At 37.2% G+C, this 10,666-nt stretch overlaps 1 pseudogene across 1 annotated transcript; it reads left to right on the forward strand.

Moving 5' to 3' along the window:
* The first annotated feature begins 4,523 nt into the window (after positions 1-4,523).
* On the forward strand, positions 4,524-4,889 carry LOC311176600 (cytochrome c oxidase assembly protein COX20, mitochondrial-like; annotated as a pseudogene). Its single transcript has one exon. The product of its transcript is annotated as a cytochrome c oxidase assembly protein COX20, mitochondrial-like (transcript).
* The last annotated feature ends 5,777 nt before the right edge of the window (positions 4,890-10,666 follow it).

Genomic DNA, 10,666 nt, shown 5'->3' on the forward strand with positions numbered 1-10,666 from the left:
ATGGATACCTTCGGACTCCAAAAAAATCCAACTACATACAAAACTTAAGCAGCCTTTACTACATTTAGGCACTAGTGAGACAAGTTAAAAGTGTAGGTCGCTTTCCACTTATGTTTACTTGATGCTTAATTTTATTGGAGTCATTAAAAGAAATATGCTTGCAATTAAAAAAAAAAAAGCCAACTATTTCTGAGGCCAGTCTCGGTGTCCAGAGTCTTCAAGGCAATGTTAATTATGGCACATAGAATCCCCAAGCTCACTTGTCAGCAAAGACGCTGTGCTGAGCCTGGCAGAAGTCTGCCCTCACGCTCAGAATCGCCATAAATGTGCAACGTATATTCCAACGAAAAACCTGGAGGAAAATAAAGCATAAGTAAAATGAACTGGGGTTAACAACATACTTAAACACAATACCCAAAGTTGGAAACATTCTTTACAAGTCCAAAAACATCTGAAATGCCACCAATTCTAAATTACTGCCAAGACTAGGACAAAAGCATATTCCTAGACCAGAGACTTAAAAGTTAAATATGTCTTATTTCAAAACAGGGTTCAACAAAGTTTCTGTGCTAATAATTTTTAAATTATTGACTTTCTACATTCATTTTAAACAACTTTAAAATGCCTAAAAAATATAAATAGAAACCGTCCCTCCTTGAACTCTTTTCATAAAGTTCATAACAATTTCATTTTTATGCTTTGATGGTTAAGTCCGTCACATATGTTTTTTGCTTAAAATAAAAGCCGTATTTGTACCAAAATTTCACTTTGAAAATTTAAGTTCTTTCTATCCAAAATATGTTGGACCACAAAGTATGTCTGCAAAATTATCTTCTATTCCTCATAACTCTGAGTAGTTGTTCCTGTCTGTGAGGAATGATGAAAAGGATCAGAAAGTCAAGCGATTTGTCAAAAGTAAATGAGTTAATTGAGTCCAAATTCAAAGTCAAGTCTTCTGTTAGTCCCATGTTTTTCTTAACATGCCACAATGCCTGATGACTCAACTAATATTCAAATCCCATCCTCTTATTTCTAGTTCATTTTACTACTTCTCGTATTACTGCCTGAAGAGTACAAAAGCATGTGAAGTTCAGATAGAAACTGCATTCTCCTGTCCAAATATTAATCCCAATTAAGAAAAAGAAGTGGCAGAATTTTTAATATTATAAATCTGCTGTTTTGAAACACAGTTATCTTTACAAACTGGCTCAAAGTGTCAACATAATCATAAATTCCTTTGGAAATAGGGACAAGGTCTAAACTCATTTGCCTCTGCCCTAAGTCATCAATATAGTTTATTTAGAAGTCTCAAAAAAGATGACTGTGACCAGATAGAAAGACATGAAAGATGACTACAGAACCAATTTCAACACTGAAATATATAGATAAGAAAGAATCTAGCCCTACAAAGTTTCAAGCTTACTATACCTTCAAGTCTTTTTATGATATTCTTACAACCCTTTTCAAGTTACGTACTTGTGATTATATTACCATGGACACAAGCACAAAACTAAAACATTCCTAAAATATGAAGGATACATAAGAATTCCAAAATGGCATTCTAAAAACTTTAGTCCCCAGCAGAATGAGTTTCTCCTACAGTAAAAACACAAAACTTCTACAAACTAAGAAAAACAAAAATACATACCACCAGTCTTCCTAACTCATAATTCTAAGTGCAGCCTTAAAATACAGCCACCCATGCATGATACCTATCATAGAGAACTCCTTGTACAGTCAAGGAATTTTAATGTTAGGAGAACTTGAGAGTTCAACTACTGACTTAAAAAAGAAAAAAAATTGGGCATCCAGAGAAGTAAAATGACTTAAGCAAGACCACACTGTTAATCAAGTAGCAGATCAAGTAAAAAATCCAGGTCTCCATAGATCTGAGGCATACAGCTGGAGAGGGGAAAGTAGAGGGGTCAAAACAGAAGGGAAAAGCACAAGGGACTCTGGTGATGGTTCACGGGTGCTAGTTAGTAGGAGAACTATGGGGACTATACCCGAGGGGAGAAATCAAACACTATATAAAATTAACAATGATGTAAGAAAATAAATTATAAAAACTCTTGATTTTTCCTAAAATCTGGACTATGGACATAGCCACATTATTTTTCAAGTCATAATTTTTTTCATCTAACAATAAGTTTAACTTTCTTCACATATTTGCTTGGATATTCATCTGCAATTTTGTGACCTTATAAAAAGAGGAGAAAAGATTACTACTATTCAAAGAACAGTGGTTTGCATATAGCAGAGAGCAAAACATAAGGAAATTCTAACCTGTTTGAATCTCTTCAGTTCAATGATGTTATCATAGTTAATGTTTGTCAGCTGAGTAAAAGTACTGACAAGCCTGCATTGTATGGATGGTCAGGCTTAAAAGGTTATAGAGCTTTAGTATTACAAAGTCTTCTACAGTGCTTGCTCAGCAAAAAGAAAAAGCTCTGTCCCATCTATTCCTCCAAGCTCATTTTGTAAGGATCACTTCCAGAGATAAGGATAATTCATTATTAGACTTCCGATTCTTAACACCATACTGGGATGCACAGAAAAGGAATTTTTGCCAAATGAAACAGTATGTTCTATCAATGTTAACAGATACATGATAAAAAAAGCAAGCTTCTGTTCCTTCCTTCTCCCCCAAGAGTTAAACTGCACTTCAACAGTTAAATGTTCTTGCAACTGTCAATTCAGATAAACTGTTAACTTCTGTGACATGCGTAAGAATTTAAAGCAAAAAGCCTAAAAACTGGGCCTCCCCTGGTGGCGCAGCAGTTGAGCGCTGGGCTGCGAAGCTGCCCGCAGCCTCTGCAGCGCCGGTTCGATCCCCGGCTGCCGGTGAGGGTCCCACATGGCGCTCAGACCTCTCCTGCCAACCTCAGCAGTGTACTTCGGTCCTTCTGCCTGTTTTGTTCCCCGCTCTGGCTCTGGTGAATTCTCTCACCCTCCCGCGCTTCTGATTGTACCCAGTGCTTGTACAAATAAATAAATAAATCTTTAAAAAAAAAAAAAAAGTCTAAAAATTATGAACAACCTACCACAGTGGGAAAAGTACTAAAAAACTACAGTTTTATATACAGTGCTGTATGTCTTACATGAAAACTTTCTTCTAAAGTTGTCTCTGAGGAATTCTGCTCTACCTACTTAAATAAAAATTGATTTTTGTTTTAATTTACCAGGTGAGGGAAGAGGCTGATTTGCCTGAGCTATAACAGCAAGTTCAAATACGTACCCATATATTCTCTCCAAATATTCTCTTATGTTTTATAGAATCTAACTTTTAAAATATTGAACTTCAGACATTTATATTTCCTAGGCAACATTTTAATCTTTAACAAAGAACACAATGCCATTGAAGGATTAGAAAGGCTTTTCTGTAACAGAAAAATGCTTCTAAATTAAGAAAGGATAGGAGGGGAAAAAGAAAAAAAAAATGGAAGGCACTAGAACAAGAAGAGCAAGTTATCAGAGGCCTACCAAACTGAGATAATGTACTGCCACTAAGTCAACGACAACGGAAACTACTGAAAACACTAAAGAGAGATGTCTGAGTCTAAATGTCCTCTGTGACTTCTCTACTGAGAACATCTACCTAGATGAGAAGCAAAAACCAAAATGTGTATTACATTTTCCATAACTTAATCATGGCAGGTCCTTAAAATGAAAAACTAAGAAGAGGTTAAGAACAATAAAACAGACCTATATGAACTGTTGGAGAGGTGGTTAAGAGACATTTATACGGTACAAGACAGAACAAATGATTTAAGTAGAAATATTTGTGAGTTCTGTATATGCCTTCATGTCCATGGACTATCTGGAAAGTTACAAAGAGAAAAGGTAACATCAGTCGTCTGGGCCTCAAGGGGGCTGGAGCCCAAGAGTATGATTTACTTTATCCAAATCTATATCTTTTCAACTATTTTAACTTTTTTCCATATACATGCATTTTTTTTTAAATTTCAGGGTGATAAAGAACCCTACAATGATTTACAATTTTAATTTAACCACATTCATAACTGTGCTTTAGTCATAGGATTACAAAAGCCTCAAGAAGGTTAGTGCTTCTGTTCCCCGAAGACCTGTACCTACACAGCTCCAGAAAGACAGTTTCCCTCTTTGTTAAAGACACTAACTTGGGCCTCCCTGGTGGTGCAAGAGGTTAAGACACAACCTATGAAGCTATCCGCAGCCACTGCAGCACAAGTTCGATCCCTGGCCAGGGAGCTACCCACATGTCTCAGTAGACCTCTCCTGACTCGCCCGCTGCTCCCTTCAGCAGTGTGTTTCGGTCAGCGCACCTGTTCTGTTCCCCACTCTTGACTCTGGTGAGTCCTCTCACGCAACCCCCCCCCCCCCCCGCCCAGCACCACTGGCCTGTATCCCAGTTCTTGTATGCATAAATGAATAAATCTTTTAAAAAAAAAAAAAAGATACTAACATGTTGGGTAAAGCTCAGGTCTTGCTTTGGCAACTATTATTTCTAAATTCAAATATAAACATGGAGGATTCAGTTCCCCATGGCCGCTGAGCAGGAGCCAGGCAAGCCTGAGTAGAGAAAGCCCTTTAAACTTCTAGGAATTTTAGAAGTTGAAAACATCCCCTGTGTCCGGGATTTGATATTCTATGGTTCATTAGGATCTGTTGTGGCTGGCCTTGGACATTTTTTGTTAACTAGTAGTAGTAGGATTAGACGATCATGTGATGTTGGAGTAGGAGGATTTTTCTTGGTGACTTTAGGATGCTGGTCCCATTGTAGGTATAACCATGCAAAACAAAGAATCCAGGAAAGAACTGCCAGAGAAGGAATTAAAAATAAAATTTTATATGAAAGTACCCCCCTTGACCCTGAAAGAAAACAAACTAATGGCAACAGCAGCATCTGAGCAATCTCGGGCATAAAACACCCAAATACAACGGAAGTCAGTGTGAAAAAAGCTGAGAGCAACTATAAAAAACCTACCTTTTATGTACCATAAAGCCTTCACTCAAGTAATAAATAAATAAATAAATAAATAAATAATAAAATAAATAAGCAGGATTCAAAGGGGTGAGGAAACTTTACAAAAGCAGCCCCAGTTAAGGTAACCCAAATTTACACTGGGCAACCTTTCAAAAAGGTTGATATACTCACACACAATAGACTCACACCAAGCTTTCCACTGCGAAACTGCCTCTACTTCCAAATTAAATGATGCAGTAAACCCCCTAATTTGATGGATTAAGTCAGTATTCACCAAATTAAAACAGCATACTATAATCCCAGATGCATAATAAAGAATTCTAGATCTAAGAAAATAAAATCTAAAAGCAAAGGTCTGAAGAATGAAGAAGCAAGCACACATTTACTGTATTACTTTTCTTACCAGAAATTCAACAGGAAGTCATGCAAATTTGCATCAGCTTGGTTTCTACAAACAGGCAACATGAAAGCATAATACTGTACATAAGACTAAAGCTTTGCAACAATTTTTTCCTAAAACAAATTCATTTCACTTCAAGCAGCACACTTCCCCTTATAGCAACTATGAATAATCTGTCAACAGTATATGAATTCATTCTCATGAAGAGTTAGATATTTTCCTTGCAATTTGGCTAGTCACAAATTTGTTAATTCAAATATTTATTGGACACATACTCTGTCACATACTTTTATAGGTGCAGCAAGAACAGTAAACAAAACAAAAATTCTTGTCAGGATGACTCTTATATTTTAGTAGGCATAAACAGATTAAATAGATATTAAAGAAATAAAATATACCATGGCTAAGGAGAAAAATGCAAAGCTGGGGAAGCAGGGCCAAAGGGAGAGGGGATTCCAGTGTTAAATAAAGCTATGAGAAAAGGTCTTGCTGCAAAAAGGATATTTTATCTAAGACCTGGTGGTGTTTCTGTGAGCCAAACAGATATTTGAGGGAGCATTCTAAGCAGAGCAGGGAGCATTCTTAGCTGTTACACAGGCTATGAAGTGGGGACACTATGAAGAGCAAGAGGGCCAATGCTACTGGTGCAAAGAAGGCAAGGCATGAATAGAATCAGAGAAGAAAGCCTTACAGGCTACTAAAAGCCTTATAGGCTACTTGTATTCAGAGAAAGATGGGGGCTCAAGCAAAAATGACAATTTGTGTTTAAAAGGATCACTTATAGCTGCTACATGAAGACAGATTATAGAGATGTAAGGGTAGGAACACAGAAACCCATTAGAAGTCTGTTGCTATAATCCAAGAGAGAGCTAAGAGTACTTGGGCCAGGGTAGTAGCAGTAGAGAGGTTAAAGGATTGGTTTCAAGATCTACCCTGAGGTAGTATCCAAAAAAAATTTGTCCCCAGACCAACCACAGACTTTGACAAAGTGTCAAGACCCTGAGTTAAGTTGTACAGAAGCCTAACTTAATATTCAGAGGCCATAAAGACAAAAGACCATAAAATACCACCCATCAAGGAAGAACAGTAGGGTTATTTCCTCTGTAAACCACTACTGTATCTTTTGCATTTTAGCCATTTGAGGGGAAAAAGTATCTTAAGACTTGAAAACTAAAGAGAACTCAACTTTGCTAATTAACACATCTAACTGGTTTACTGGGCTCAAATACATATTTTACTCATCTTTCATGACCTACTCCCAAAGCTATAAGAGCCTAGTAGAAACAACAGCTCTACTCTGTTACTTATCTTTGTTCCTCTCTCTATTGTTGCATTTATCAAACTAAAACTGAATACATCTTACATTTTGAAGCTTAGATAATTCAAATTAACGTTAGTTTCCTCCCCTCCTGACTGAGGAGTTAAGAAGTATAACCATTAAATTCTACATAGTAATTCCACACAAATTAGGATCTGTTTATCTGTAAACAAGATAAAAATAACAAGATGCTTTTTGACTACTAAAAGTTTCAAAGTTACTCCCTTGGTTATTCCCACTTTTCCACTTCCTCATTTAAGGAGGGAACTTGAGAAACAAGTTCCAGTACAGAAATCAATAATCAGTCCTATAAAAAGAACGTATGACCTTGATGGTGGGAAAATATCTTATTTCTGAACCAGCAGGACATACATGGCCTGTCACTCAGAAAGGAAAGGAAAGCAATGAACCAACAATCGCACCTGCTTCTCAGAACAGTGACAGTTATTTACTGAAGTTCTGTGGGCTGTTTCCACTCAAATGAAAGGGAGTGGTTTTCAAATTTGTATGTACCCTGGTGATTAGAAGTAGTCCTCCTTTTCTAGTAATTCCCACCCTCTACAAATAAACTATAAGACAAAAATTCCAGTAAATATCTTTAGACCACATGAATATATTTAATTTTCACTTATGTACTCCATTGTTACTCTAAAGATTAGCAATCTTCCAGCTGAAATTTCTTGCCCAAAAATGTTATTTTTCCTAAATAAAACTTTTTTTTTAAACATTTATTTATTTTTATACAAGAATTGGGGTACAGGCCAGAGATGCGGGGCTGGGGGGGGGGGTGTGTGTGTGAGAGGATTCACAAGAGACAGAGCCGGGAACAGAACAGGCAGATGGACCGAAGTACACCGCTGAGGGGAGCAGCAGTGGCGAGACAGGAGAGGTCTGTCCCACCATGTGGGTTTCTCCCTGGCAAGCCGGGAATCGAACTCGTGCTGCAGTGGCTACGGATTGCTTCATAGGTTGTGTCTTAACCCCTGCGCCACCAAGGAGGCCCTCCTAAATAAAACTTAAAGAGGTAAAAGCGTTGTGGTCAATTTTCACTTTTTCTAAAAAATTATTAGAATACCAGTTATAACATTAAAAATCCTAACAGCACAATTCTAATATTGGGCATTAATCTTATTGTTTTCAGTGAATTTTTAAAAATTAAGTTAAATTGTTCTATTAAGTTGATTCTATTCACTTATACTTCCATTTCCAGGCAAAGGTATCATGGCTACCCTCTCAAGGAGATTTATGTTTAAAGACTGTAGTTTATATGCATTCTAAAGAGACCCCCAAAGTCCTTTATAATAAAGTTTAAGCATATTCTATTCCTAAATAACTGTGGTAACCTTCTTTAATACAATAAGAACTGTCTCAAATATTTGTCTTCTTTCTTTCCTTCCATCCTACTTTAATCTCAAACGCTAAGTAATTTTCCTGGAGAACAATTTAAGTCTTAATCATTTTAATTTAGTTTCAAACATCTCTATACATACCTTAGCCCAAGAACCACTGAATCGATTATTGCATTAATAAAAATATATTTGAGATTCTGAACTTCAATTGTAATAAAGCAAACTCAGTAGTAAAAAATTCTAAAAGGACACCTGGATTCAGCCTGTCAACACCACTCTGAAATGTTTTCTGAGCTATATCAGGACAGTCAGAATGACGGTAACAGCTGCAAGTTCCCTGAGGTTGCAAAACAGATACTTGGGAAAAGGTTATTTGAATCACCTTTCAAAATAACCTACAGCACAGGAGCAGTATGCAAAGCAAAAACTTCCAAGCTATTGTTAGCATTATTTAAAATATACCATGTTTCAGAGCTTAGCAGTTTATGGGTCAGCTTAACTCTTTCATTTCCCCATTTTGTCAAATGTACATAGTATATTTAAAGGTACTGTTGGGAGAGAAAACTATGTACAGAATACAGAATAAGAACACTCTAAAATACATCTTGTCAGCATAAATTCTTTTGTTTAAGTCCTAGAAGTTTTTCTGCTGTTAGGGCATTTTAGTGCAAGTTTCCCCTAAAACCGGGTTAAGTTAGCATCACTTCCTGTCCTAAACTTACTTTTTTTTTCTTTATTTAAAGATTTTATTTATTTATGTATACAAGAACTGGGGCACATGGGCTGTGAAGCTGCCCGCAGCCTCTGCAGCGCCGGTTCGATCCCCGGCCGCCAGCAAGGGTCCCACATGGCGCGCAGACCTCTCCTGTCTTCCCCGTTGATCCCCTCAGCAGTGTCCTTCAGTCAGTCTGCCTGTTCTGTTCCCTGCTTTGTCTCTGGTGAATTCTCTCACCCACACTTCTGACTGTACCCAGTGCTTGTATAAATAAATAAATAAATCTTAAAAAAAAAAAGAACTGGGGCACAGGTCAGAGAAGTGGGGGGTGAGAGGATTCACCAGAGACAGAGTGGGAAACAGGCAGATCTACTGAAATACACTGCTGAGGGGAGCAGTGGGCGTGACAGGAGAGGTTGGCTGTGCCATGTGGGTTTCTCCCTGGCCGGGGATTGAACTCGTGCTGCAGTGGCTGCAGGTAGCTTCATAGGTTGCGTCTTAACCCCTTGCACCACCAGGGAGGCCCTCCTAAACTTACTTTTTATAAATTTCATTCTACTTCACAATCATCCCTCTGTGTACTAAGTACAGTGCAAGATAACCAAGAATGTTAAACCATTCTTTTTAGAGCTGCTGGCCTTTTAAAATATACTGCCCACCCATCAGTTGCCCAATAGTAGTTTGCTATTTACTTTCATAAAACACACCATCATTTTTAAAAAACCATACATTCAAAGCAGTTGTTTCACATTACCTAGGAACAGTAAGAGAAAATGGTGAAATAGCTCTATAACCCCATGTCAAGAGGTTACCGTTCTTTGTTCCCTAGTTCAGCTCAACAGTCACCTTCCATCTCTGACCATTTAAAGAAGGCAATGTTCAATTATTCTTGTCTTCTTCCTTCAAATGCTTACTGAGGTGAAAGACAACCTCTGTCTAAATGATAGTAAAAGGCAGCATAGCCTATCTTATAACAAGCTTTGTGGAGCTCTGTGAGCACACATAACAAACACTATTCAGGATCAAGGTCTTACAATGTGGGTGAACTGTATTTGATATGGATGGACATTACAACGTGATATTAATGCTACATACTTTGAAAGACACAAAGCAAGCACGAATAGAACAGAGTAGGATTAATTCTTTTAAGGAAAGGTAAAACTCAGGACAGAAGACTGGCAGAAACAGTGAAGGGTCTGGTAGCCCAACTTGGAAAAAGGAGCCGAGTCTGGTTAGGTAACTGCGAGGCACTGACCAAGTAAAGAATTTCAGACCAATTCAAATGCAATAAAAGCTCTTGGGAATTTAAAAGTAGAATAGTTAAGGAGCAACTCTGATCACTGACAGAAAACAAATATTGCCATATTTGTGGGCATCTTCTGATCTATTCAAAAGCTCCACAATTATCAATAAGCTTCACGAAAATATACTCTAAACTAATTCCTACTTGGTAACTGAATTATTTTTCTTAGTAAACAGATGATTTGAGTTTAAAGTCTACTTGTTAAAGACTTCCAAATGAAGAGTTCACCTCACTAGAAAAACTGACTATAGTGTACAACTTAAATTTGAAGAATTTTTCACCCAGAAAGATCTGATGTGGATAATTTATGCCAATCACCAGAAGGAAACTTGTTTGCAACCACATGTGTGGAATGAAGAATAATGTCACCAGAATCTATTGTTTCTCCATTATATCCTTCTCAATTTGCTGACAAATCCTACTGATGACTCATATCCTTCTGCACTAACCAGGCACTCTGTTCTCTTAGGATAGGCTTTTCACCAATAATTGAAAGTAGAAAACATCAATTTTTTTTTTTGCTACTAAAATAAGTATCAACATACATATACACACATTCAATTTACAAATACTATTTAGTAGGTACAGCCTAGTAAATTTTCCAATAAAACTGCA

Source organism: Talpa europaea (assembly GCF_964194135.1).
Source record: "Talpa europaea genome assembly, chromosome: 9".
Taxonomy (NCBI): Eukaryota; Metazoa; Chordata; class Mammalia; order Eulipotyphla; family Talpidae; genus Talpa; species Talpa europaea.